General features: G+C 40.8%; 1 protein-coding gene across 4 annotated transcripts in view; it reads left to right on the top strand.

Moving 5' to 3' along the window:
* Positions 1–12,500, top strand: part of LOC135095250 (uncharacterized) — a 20,119-nt gene that overhangs the window by 593 nt on the left and 7,026 nt on the right. The window contains exon 1 of one of the 4 annotated variants that reach the window (XM_063996031.1): positions 8,146–12,500. This exon is cut by the window's right edge and continues 1,542 nt beyond it. The exons of 2 other annotated variants lie outside the window; for them this stretch is intronic. The gene's annotated coding sequence lies outside the window, so the exon portion shown is untranslated. Of the gene's footprint in view, positions 1–8,145 lie in introns of those variants that run through there. One more of the 4 variants, XR_010264166.1, reaches the window with a different exon arrangement.

Below are 12,500 nucleotides of genomic sequence, written 5' to 3'. Positions count from 1 at the left end.
ATAAATAAAAACAAGAATTTATCCAAACAAACCCATTTTTTTTTTTTATGCAAACACACATCCAACATTAATACAATTCTACAAACATTTATATAATTAGATCTATTAACAAATAAATTACTAACTGTCGTTACATTATTTCTTTCTCTAACATGACTGGAAATAGGACAATTTTCAAGAACATGTATCTCCGTATGAATCATACCACATGAACACAATCTTTCTTCCAAGGGAAGACGACCCCTTCCTCGCCGATTCCAGCGTCCCTTTTTCAATTGCCAACGAGTGTGAACACAGACGTAACCTTGTCCAGGACACTCGTTCCAATTCATTAACTTTAACGTTTTTTTTATGTAAATGTCATGCACTATTAGTTCACTATTAACAGACTTATAAAAACTTAGCCTGTTTGATACTGAAAACTCTCACACGGCTCTTCACCTCATGCATTGCACTGTGCACATCGTCACTGTCGACAGTGATCAAGTCTGTCATATACCTGGACACAACATCATTATACCTTAGTGCTGCCTTAATTGCATATATCAGTGGGTCGTCATCCATTGTGTTTCTTTTTGTCCACATTTCTTTAAAGAATTTTCTTTGTTTTGCCTTAACCAGTGCACAGACTAGGGGCATACCCAACTCTACCCTGCAAACATCATTGTTCGTCGTTTTTCTTACGCCAAGAAGTTGCTTTATACACCAATTATGCTGTTTTTCTATAGACTTCGTGACTCCATTGAGCCAGGATTCACAACCGTACAGTAGCGACGACATAAGTGCAGCATCAAATATTTTTTTCTTAACTATAAATGACAGATCATTATTCTTATTAATGAAAGATATAAATTTCAAAGTATGGCACATCTTCATATTAGCATGTAACTTCATTGCAGTTGATAGAGAGCCATCATCAGTAAAGGGACTTCCTAGATAAATGTAGTGATCACAACAACTAATAACATTATTCTCACTAGTTATATTTTCCTTATCTTTCTTATCTCCATTCAACACCATAAATTTCGTCTTGTTATCATTAATGATCATACCACGAGTGCTGCAAAACTCTTGTAAAATTTTTATCTTACTTTTCATTCCATCTGGAGTTGTTGATAACAGTATAGTGTCATCCATCATGACTAAAACATGCAACCATGCAAGGAAACCATCCACAAGACATTGTTGTTTTAACATTTGTATCATTTCATTAACATAAAGGATAAACAGTATACAAGATGTGGGTGAGCCTTGACGCACACCAGCGGTGGTTGCGATGACAGCAGTTCCCACCACACTATTCGTACATGTATACATTGCAGCCAAAGCTAAGAGCATAGTAACACCACATCCCATCCTCTTCAACCACATAAACAAATCAAACCTCGGTACACAATCATAAGCTCTACTGAAATCCACAAATGTAATAAATAGCTTCAGTTTTTTCCTTGGAGCAATATCCATCAGCACTCTGAGTGTTACCAGATGTTCCACACATCCTCTTCCTGGCCGACTCCCCGCCTGTTCCCGGTGAGACACAAACCACTGATGGAGGCGAGCTGACAGGACCATGTCATATAATTTTGCTATTGTGTTAATAACATTTATTGCTCTATAATTACTTGGGAGTGCTTTAGACCCACGTTTATATATAGTGAACAGTTTTGCCGTTATCCAACTAGTAGGGTAAGAGGCAGTAAGAAATATGTTATTAAAGAGTGTAGTTATAAACATTATCCATTGAACAGGTAAAACTTTGTAAAGTGTAGGTGGTACTCCATCTGGGCCACAAGCCTTGCCTGGTTTTAATCTCTTAATCTGTCTCTGCACCTCTTCTACGCTGATTATGTCGTCTAGTATCTGTATGTTGAGATGAGAGTGTAGATCATTAGCATTTGGGTAAACTATATCCGGTGGATTAAATAATTTTTCAAAGTGCTCTTTAAAGACTTCATCATCTGGCATGGACTCTGTGTTGTTACTATCGTCTGTTATCTCATCGCGCCAGTTTATTGCTTGCCTTAATTTACCCTGATCATTATTATCCAACATTCTTTCCCACCTTCCTCTTCCATCAGTCACCTCCTCTACACGGGCACAACGTGGGTATCTACTGGCACTTCCACATTCGTATAACGTTTCAGTTATAGTAGAGGCTGTTACATCTATATCGTCACTACATTGTATATGTAAATCTATCTCATTGAGTTTGGACACAAAATAATTCATAGTTGATGTTCTGATATCGTATAGGTCTTTTGCTTATTGACTGGCGATTTTTCACCATATCAATAACGTTAATCTCTGCACCGCGTTTACCCAGTTCAAATGATCTCATTTTAAGAGTTTCGAGACAAGGTGAAGGTGGTTTTTTTTTATTTTTTTTTTATGTAGGAAGGATACTGGCCAAGGGCAACAAAAATCTAATAAAAAAAATGCCCACTGAAATGCCAGTCCCATAAAAGGATCAAAGCAGTGGTCAAAAATTGGTGGATAAGTGTCTTGAAACCTCCCTCTTGAAGGAATTCAAGTCATAGGAAGGTGGAAATACAGAAGCAGGCAGGGAGTTCCAGAGTTTACCAGAGAAAGAGATGAATGATTAAGAATACTGGTTAACTCTTGCGTTAGAGAGGTGGACAGAATAAGGGTGAGAGAAAGAAGAAAATCTTGTGCAGCGAGGCCGCGGAAGGAGGGGAGGCATGCAGTTAGCAAGATCAAAAGAGCAGTTGGCATGAAAATAGCGGTAGAAGACAGCTAGATATGCAACATTGCGGCGGTGAGAGAGAGGCTGAAGACAGTCAGTTAGAGGAGAGGAGTTGATGAGACGAAAGGTTTTGATTCCACCCTGTCTAGAAGAGCAATATGAGTGGAACCCCCCCAGACATGTGAAGCATACTCCATACATGGACGGATAAGGCCCTTGTACAGAGTTAGCAGCTGGGGGGGTGAGAAAAACTGGCGGAGACGTCTCAGAACACCTAACTTCATAGAAGCTGTTTTAGCTAGAGATGAGATGTGAAGTTTCCAGTTCAGATAATAAGTAAAGAACAAACCGAGGATGTTCAGTGTAGAAGAGGGGGACAGTTGAGTGTCATTGAAGAAGAGAGGATAGTTGTCTGGAAGGTTGTGTCGAGTTGATAGATGGAGGAATTGAGTTTTTGAGGCATTGAACAATACCAAGTTTGTTCTGCCCCAATCAGAAATTTTAGAAAGATCAGAAGTCAGGCGTTCTGTGGCTTCCCTGCGTGATATGTTTACCTCCTGAAGGGTTGGACGTCTATGAAAAGACGTGGAAAAGTGCAGGGTGGTATCATCAGCATAGGAGTGGATAGGGCAAGAAGTTTGGTTTAGAAGATCATTAATGAATAATAAGAAGAGAGGGGTGACAGGACAGAACCCTGAGGAACACCACTGTTAATATATTTAGAAGAACAGTGACCGTCTACCATAGCAGCAATAGAACGGTCAGAAAGGAAACTTGAGATGAAGTTACAGAAAGAAGGATAGAAACCGTAGGAGGGTAGTTTGGAAATCAAAGTTTTGTGCCAGACTCTATCAAAGGCTTTTGATATGTCCAAGGCAACAGCAAAAGTTTCACCAAAGTTTCTAAAAGAGGATGACCAAGACTCAGTAAGGAAAGCCAGAAGATCACCAGTAGAGCGGCCTTGACGGAACCCATACTGGCGATCAGATAGAAGGTTGTCAAGTGATAGATGTTTAAGAATCTTCCTGTTGAGGATAGATTCAAAAACTTTAGATAAGCAGGAAATTAAGGCAATAGGACGGTAGTTTGAGGGATTAGAGCGGTCACCCTTTTTAGGAACAGGTTGAATGTAGGCAAACTTCCAGCAAGAAGGAAAGGTAGATGTTGACAGACAGAGATGAAAGAGTTTCACTAGGCAAGGTGCAAGCACGGAGGCACAGTTTCGGAGAACAATAGGAGGGACCCCATCAGGTCCATAAGCCTTCCGAGGGTTTAGGCCAGCGAGGGCATGGAAAACATCATTGCGAAGAATTTTAATTGGTGGCATGAAGTAGTCAGAGGGTGGAGGAGAGGGAGGAACAAGCCCAGAATCGTCCAAGGTAGAGTTTTTAGCAAAGGTTTGAGCAAAGAGTTCAGCTTTAGAAATAGATGTGATAGCAGTGGTGCCATCTGGTTGAAGTAGAGGAGGGAAAGAAGAAGAAGCAAAGTTATTGGAGGTATTTTTGGCTAGATGCCAGAAATCACGAGGGGAGTTAGATCTTGAAAGGCTTTGACATTTTCTGTTAATGAAGGAGTTTTTGGCTAGTTGGAGAACACACTTGGCATGGTTCCGGGCAGAAATATAAAGTGCATGAGATTCTGGTGATGGAAGGCTTAAGTACCTTTTGTGGGCCACCTCTCTATCATGTATAGCACGAGAACAAGCTGTGTTAAACCAAGGTTTAGAAGGTTTAGAATGAGAAAAAGAGTGAGGAATGTACGCCTCCATGCCAGACACTATCACCTCTGTTATGCGCTCAGCACACAAAGACGGGTCTCTGACACGGAAGCAGTAGTCATTCCAAGGAAAATCAGCAAAATACCTCCTCAGGTCCCCCCAACTAGCAGAGGCAAAACGCCAGAGGCACCTTCGCTTAGGGGGATCCTGAGGAGGGATTGGAGTGATAGGACAAGATAAAGATATGAGATTGTGATCGGAGGAGCCCAACGGAGAAGAAAGGGTGACAGCATAAGCAGAAGGATTAGAGGTCAGAAAAAGGTCAAGAATGTTGGGTGTATCTCCAAGACGGTCAGGAATACGAGTAGGGTGTTGCACCAATTGCTCTAGGTCATGGAGGATAGCAAAGTTGTAGGCTAGTTCACCAGGATGGTCAGTGAAGGGAGAGGAAAGCCAAAGCTGGTGGTGAACATTGAAGTCTCCAAGAATGGAGATCTCTGCAAAAGAGAAGAGGGTCAGAATGTGCTCCACTTTGGAAGTTAAGTAGTCAAAGAATTTCTTATAGTCAGAGGAGTTAGGAGAGAGGTATACAGCACAGATAAATTTAGTATGAGAATGACTCTGGATGACTACAGATGGTGGAAAACTCGGAAGATTCAAGAGCGTGGGCATGAGAGCAGGTTAAGTCATTGCGCACATAAACGCAGCATCCAGGTTTGGATCGAAAATGAGGATAGAGAAAGTAGGAGGGAACAGAAAAGGGGCTACTGTCAGTTGCCTCAGACACCTGAGTTTTAGTGAGGAAAAGAAGATGAGATTTAGAAGAGGAGAGGTGGTGTTCTACAGATTGAAAATTAGATCTTAGACCGCGAATGTTGCAGAAGTTAATGAAGAAAAAGTTGTGGGGGTGTCAAGACACTTAGGGTCGTCGACAGAAAGGCAGTCCGACCTGGGGACATTTATGGTCCCCTCCCCAGATGGGGACTCCGAGGCTGGTGTAGGAGTCGCCATGATTTTAAAATTTTTGAGTGAAGGGTGTGTTTGTTATTAGGTGCTTGTAGTTTTGTGTGGAGGAAGAGAGTTGTCTTTAGAGGGCAGGCTGTGACTGCCCCCTTGTGTTGTGAGACACAAAGGGAAACGTTCAGTGAGGTCACAGCTGGGTTTAATGATAAGTTCACAGCACCCCTTGAACAGTGCTTTAGACCTCCCTGGGAGTAATTATCGTTTCGGCAGGTGTTTACTGCCTCCTTCTTGTATCATAACACTAATTGGTGCGTGATCTGAAGGTAAAGAGTTGTCTCTAACAACGTCAAAAGATTCAATCAAGCTGAGTAAACCCTTAGACACGATACAAATATCCAATTCAGATATCCATTCACTTCCTTTACAATAGGTTTTCTTACTCAAATAATGGGAATTCATATTTTGTAAATTGTTAATAACTAGTAATTCTTCTTCAGCACATATGCCAAGTAACGCTTTAGCATTGTCGTTGGGCGTAGGCACAGGGTCAGGAATAACAGAATAAGAAATTCTCGCCATATCCACTATGCCCTGCAGTTCTCTCACCGAATAACCAAAGCGAGCGTTCACGTCTCCAATTATCACACATCCGTTACTACAATCATTGTGCTTAACCTTTTCTTGTATATTACATATTTGTGTATAATCAAAATACTCAGAGTCCGAGGGGGATACATAACAAGAACCAAAAAGTATACCTGGTGCAATATTAAGCTTAAACCATATTTGATCCGTACAAGAAAAATCCACATCAAATAAATACTTATTCAAACAAAGTCGTACAAACACACAAGTTCCACCACGATTACTGTTTTTTTTGTCAGAATTTTTATAAGAAGCATATCCTGGAAAGAACAACGGCAAGCACGTCCTTATTTCATTTAAACAAATAATATCATATTTACTGAGAAAGGTCTCAACATTTTTCTTTTCTATTTTAGTTTTTATACCATTAATGTTCCAAGAAACAATACTTATACTTCCCTGTGGTCTTCTTAGAAAGGATGAGGTTGCCATTTGTCAATCACCACACCGTCTTTGTACAACACTCGTTCCCTATAATCCAGGCGAATGTTGCATCCAGCGTTCGAAGGTTTATTTTTCTCGTTTATTTATTCTTCTGCTGTCTTCAAGCGCCGCCATTCTTTCCTTACTTCAGGGTGTGAGTCCTTCTTGATATATATTTTCTTATATGGTTCTTGCATATCCTTCAGTCTTGCCGCCCTCTCCAACACCTTATCTCGGATGGCTTTAGAGGCTGAAGACAGTCAGTTAGAGGAGATGAGTTGATGAGACGAAATAATTTTGATTCCACCCTGTCTAGAAGTGTAGTATGAGTGGAACGCTCTGCCTCAGACATGTGAAGCATACTCCATACATGGACGGATAAGGCCCTTGTACAGAGTTAGCAGCTTGGGGGCGGGGGGAGAAAAACTGGCGGAGACGTCTCAGAACACCTAATTTTATAGATGATGTTTTAGCTAGAGATGAAATGTGAAGTTTCCAGTTCAGATCATAAATAAAAGACAGACCGAGGATGTTCAGTGTAGAAGACGGGGGACAGTTGAGTGTCATTGAAGAAGAGGGGATAGTTGTCTGGAAGGTTGTGTCAAGTTGATAGATGGAGGAATTGATTTTTAAGGCACTGAACAATACCAAGTTTGCTCAGCCCCTATTAGAAATTTTAAAAGATCAGATGTCAGGCGTTCTGTGGCTTTCCAGAGTTAAATTTTTACTTCCTGAAGGGTTGGACGTCTATGAAATGACGTTGAAAAGTGTAGGGTGGTATCATCAGCGTAGGAGTGGATAGGACAAGAAGTTTGGTTTAGATCACTAATAAATAATAAGAAGAGAGTGGGTGACAGGACAGAACCCTGAGGAACACCACTGTTAATAGATTTAGGAGAAGAACAGTGACCGTCTACACAGCAGCAATAGAAAGGAAACTTGGGATGAGGTTACAGAGACGATAAAAGCCATAGGAGAGTAGTTTGGAAATCAAAGCATTGTGCCAGACTCTATCAAAAGCTTTTGATACGTCCAAGGCAACAGCAAAAGTTTCACCAAAATCTGTAAAAGAGGATGATGACAAAGACTCAGTAAGGAAAGCCAGAAGATCATCAGTAGAGCGGCCTTGACAGAACCCATACTGGCTATCAGATAGAAGGTTGTGAAGTAACAGATGTTTAAGAATCTTCCTGTTGAGGATAGAATAAAAAACTTTAGATAGACAGGAAATTATATCAATAGGACGGTAGTTTGAGGGATTAGAACGGTCACCCTTTTTAGAAACAGGCTGAATGTAGGCAAATTTCCAGCAAGAAAGAAAGGTACATGTTGACAGACAGGGATGAAAGAGTTTGACTAGGCAAGGTGCAAGCACGGATGCACTGTTTCGGAAAACAATAGGAGGGACCCCATTATGTCCATAAGCCTTCCGAGGGGTTAGGCCAGCGAGGGTATAGAAAACATCATTGCAAAGAATTTTAATAGGTAGCACGAAGTAGTCAGAGGGTGGAGGAGAGGAAGGAACAAGTCCAGAATCGTCCAAGGTAGAGTTTTTAGCAAAGGTTTGAGAGAAGAGTTCAGCTTTAGAGATTGATGTGATAGCAGTGGTGCCATCTGGTTGAAATAAAGTAGGGAAAGAAGAAGAAGCAAAGCTATTAGGGATATTTTTGGCTTCATGCCAGAAGTCACGAGGGGAGTTAGATCTTCAAAGATTTTGACACCTTCTGTTAATGAAGGAGTTTTTGGTTAGCTGGAGAACAGACTTGGCATGGTTCCAGGCAGAGATATAAAGTGCATGAGATTTTGGTGATGAAAGGCTTAAGTACCTTTTGTGAACCACCTCTCTATCATGTATAGCATAAGAACAAGCTGTGGTGAACCAAGGTTTGGAAGGTCGAGGAAAAGAGTGAGGAATGTACGCCTCCATGCCAGACACTATCACCTCTGTTATGCGCTCAGCACACAAAGACGGGTCTCCGACACGGAAGTCATTCCAAGGAAAATCAGCAAAATACCCCCAACTAACAGAATCAAATTGCCAGCGGCACCTCCGCTTAGGGGGATCCTGAGGAGGGATTGGAGTGATAAGAAGAAGATATGAAATTGTGATTGGAGGAGCCCAATGGAGAAGAGAGGGTAACAGCATAAGCAGAAAGATTAGAGGTCAAGAAAAGATCAAGAATGTTGGGTGTATCTCCAAGACGGTCAGGAATACGAATAGGGTGTTGCACCAATTGCTCTAGGTCATGGAGGATAGCAAAGTTGTAGGCTAGTTCACCAGGATGGTCAGTGAAGGGAGAGGAAAGCCAAAGCTGGTGGTGAACATTGAAGTCTCCAAGAATGGAGATCTCTGCAAAAGGGATGAGGGTCAGAATGTGGTCCACTTTGGAAGTTAAGTAGTCAAAGAATTTCTTATAGTCAGAGGAGTTAGGTCAGAGATATACAGCATCAACAAATTTAGTTTGAGAGTGACTCTGTAGTCGTAGCCAGGTGTTGGAAAACTCGGAAGGTTCAAGAGCGTGAGCACAAGAGCAGGTTAAGTCATTGCGCACATTAACGCTACATCCAGCTTTGGATCGAAAATGAGGATAGAGAAAGTAGGAGGGAACAGAAAAGGGGCCACTGTCAATTGTGTCAGACACCTGAGTTCCAGTGATGAAAAGAAGATGAGGTTTAGAAGAGGAGAGGTGGTGTTCTACAGATTGAAAATTAGATCTTAGACCGCGATTGTTGCAGAAGTTAATGAAGAAAAAGTTGAGAGAGGGGTGTCAAGACACTTAAGGTCGTTGTCAAAAGGGCAGTCCGACCTGGGGACATTTCTGGTCACCTCCTCAGATGAGGACTCCGAGGCAGGTATAAGAGTCGCCATGATAATTTTGAAATTTTGAGTGAAGGGTGTGTGTGTTATTAGGTGCTTGTAGTTTTGTGTGGAGGAAGAGAGTTGTCTTTAGAGGGCAGGCTGTGACTGCCCCCTTGTGTTGTGAGACACAAAGGGAAACGTTCAGTGAGGTCACAGCTGGGCTTAGTGATAAGTTCACAGCACACCCAGAACAGTGCTGCACACCTCACTGGGAGTAATTATCGTTTCGGCAGGTGCCTACTGCCTCCTCCTGTGTACTGCCTCCTCCTCTGTATGTGTGTGTGTGTGTGTGTGTGTGTGTGTGTGTGTGTGTGTCCATGTCTTTGTGTATGTGTGTGTGCGTTTGTCCATGTTGATTTGTGTGTGTGTGTGTGTGTGTGTGTGTGTGTGTGTGTGTGTGTGTGTGATTCACGTACGGTCGTCTGCTGGTCACCCAGCCAGCCATTCCGCTATAGAAGGAGCTCAGAGTTCATAGTGGCAGATCTTTTGGGTAGGACTGAGACCACTGACACACCACACACCAGAACAGCGAGGTTACAGGCCCTCAGGTTACATCCCATACCTACTTGCTGCTAAGTGAATAGGGGCTACACATTAAGAGGTTCGCCCATTTGCCTCGGCGCGCCCGGGATTCGAACCCGGGCCTTCTTGGTTGTTAGCCGAGCGTGCTAACCTCTACACAACATGGTGTGTGTTTGTGTGTGTGTGTGTGTGTGTGTGTGTGTGTGTGTTTGATTTTTTTTTTTTTTTATGTAGGAGGGACACTGGCCAAGGATAACAAAAATCAAATAAAAAAAAACCCACTGAGATGCCAGTTCCCAAAAATGGTCCAAAGCGGTAGTAAATAAAATTGGTGGATAAGTGTCTTGAAACTTCCCTCTTGAAGGAATTCAAGTCATAGGAAGGTGGAAATACAAAAGCAGGCAGGGAGTTCCAGAGTTTACCAGAGAAAGGGATGAATGATTGAGAATACTAGTTAACTCTTGCATTAGAGAGGTAGACAGAATAGGGATGAGAAAAAGAAGAAAGTTGTGTGCAGCGAGGCTGCGGGAGGAGGGGAGGCATGCAGTTAGCAAGATCAGAAGAGCAGTTAGCATGAAAATAGCGGTAGAAGACAGCTAGAGATGCAACATTGCGGAGATGAGAGAGAGGCTGAAGACAGTCAGTTAGAGAAGAGGAGTTGATGAGACGAAAAGCTTTTGATTCCACCCTGTCTAGAAGAGCAGTATGAGTGGAACCCCCCCAGACACGTGAAGCATACTCCATACATGGACGGATAAGGACATTGTACAAAATACTTGAAAAAGCAATAGCAAAGAGACTGACTGCATTAATAGAATCATTCAACCTGCTTTCAAGCAATCAATTTGGATTCCGCAAAAAATAAATCCACAGAAACAGCAATACTGAAGTTTACAAGTGAAATATACAAGAATATGGAGAGAAAGAACCATGTAGTAGGGGTTTTCTTGATATGAGTAAAGCATTTCACTCTATTGATCATAACATATTATTAGACAAGCTAGAAAACATTGGAGTTAGAGGATTACCACTAAAATTGTTTGCTAGTTACCTGTCAGGTAAGAAACAGTCTGTATTTTGTAACAATTATATGTCAAATAAAAAAAAAAACTATTATTAAGGTGTGCCACAAGGTTCTATTATTAGGTCCTATATTATTTCTGACAAACATCAATGATAAATGTAATGTTAGTGATATGCTTAGTTACGTTCTATTTCTCGATGATACAAGCCTTCTTCTAACAGATAGTGATTTGTGTAACTTAAATATAAAATTAAATCAAGAATTGCATAACATATTCAAATGGGTAACCGCAAATAAATCAACAGTAAACATTAATAAAACTAACTTCATATTGTTTCAAAGACGCTCTGTTGTCAGTAATTTCGGAACAGTTTCCTATGGAGGCTGAGCTTAATCGTGTTTCTTCTACAAAATTCTTAGGAGTTATTATTGATGAAAATTTTAACTGGAAAAAGCATATACAATCGGTGTGCTCAAATTTATCAAAAACTTGTGGAATTTTATTCAGAATTAAGTACAATGTAACAAGTGAAGCCTTACGCAGCTTATATCATTAATTATGTTATCCATACCTTATTAACTGTTCATTGATCTGCGGCTGTACTTGGCCTACAGTTGTGAATGATATCTTTGTAGCACAAAGGAAAATAGCAAGAACCATTGTCTTTAAAAGTAAATACGACTCCACTGACTTACTGTTTAATGACTTAAATATACTAACCTTCGACCTCTTAAAGAAATATTTCATAGCGCTGACCATATATAAAAATGTTAATGGTAATGATTCAAATAGCATAATGTCTAATGTATTCCACCATAGCCAAGGTACCCGAGGAAATCGTAATAATATGATTTGCCCACAGGCAAGAACTAGTCTGTATACATTTTTCCACACACTGTGTTGCTCCTAAAGTATGGAACGTATTGCCTGACGATAGAAAAAAAAAAAAAAGTTTTTTCAATATTTTCAAAAGTAAAATGAAAAAGTTCCTATTTAATAGTCTAAGTCAAAACTAGGATCTGTAATAAAGTTTTAGTATTTTTTTACACATGAATGATGTAGCTTGTTACAAACATAACTTATCTTAAGGATATTAGTTCCTAAAAAATGGTGCAATAATATTATTTCTTTTCTACTGTTCTATATGATTTGTATTGTTGCCCTGCCCTCTATATAAGTTGCATTTATATGTATATCACTCCTCTGTCTGCTAGGGAGCCTCGGCTCAGCGGGCTAGTGCCCCATTAATCATGTAATGCTTCTTCTCTGTAAAAAAAAAAAAAAAATGCTACTCTGGACAATAAACAATCAATCAATTAAATTAAAAAAAAACAAACAAAATTAAGTTAGCAGCTGGAGGGGTAAGAAAAACTGGCGGAGACATCTCAGAACACCTAACTTCATAGAAGCTGTTTTAGCTAGAGAGGAGATGTGAAGTGTCCAGTTCAGATTATAAGTAAAGGACAGACCGAGGATGTTCAGTGTAGAAGAGGGGGACAGTTGAGTGTCATCCTCTTCGACACTGAACATCCTCGGTCTGTCGTTTACTTATAAAGGACAGGTGTGTGTGTGTGTGTGTGTGTGTGTGTGTGTGTGTGTGTGTGTGTGTCACTTGGGTGTTTTTACAATGTCGTTTCCCTG

This window comes from Scylla paramamosain, chromosome 48, assembly GCF_035594125.1.
Source record: "Scylla paramamosain isolate STU-SP2022 chromosome 48, ASM3559412v1, whole genome shotgun sequence".
NCBI classification, from domain to species: domain Eukaryota; kingdom Metazoa; phylum Arthropoda; class Malacostraca; order Decapoda; family Portunidae; genus Scylla; species Scylla paramamosain.
Note: the sequence above shows the minus strand (reverse complement) of the source record. Positions and strands in the feature narration are given on the sequence as shown.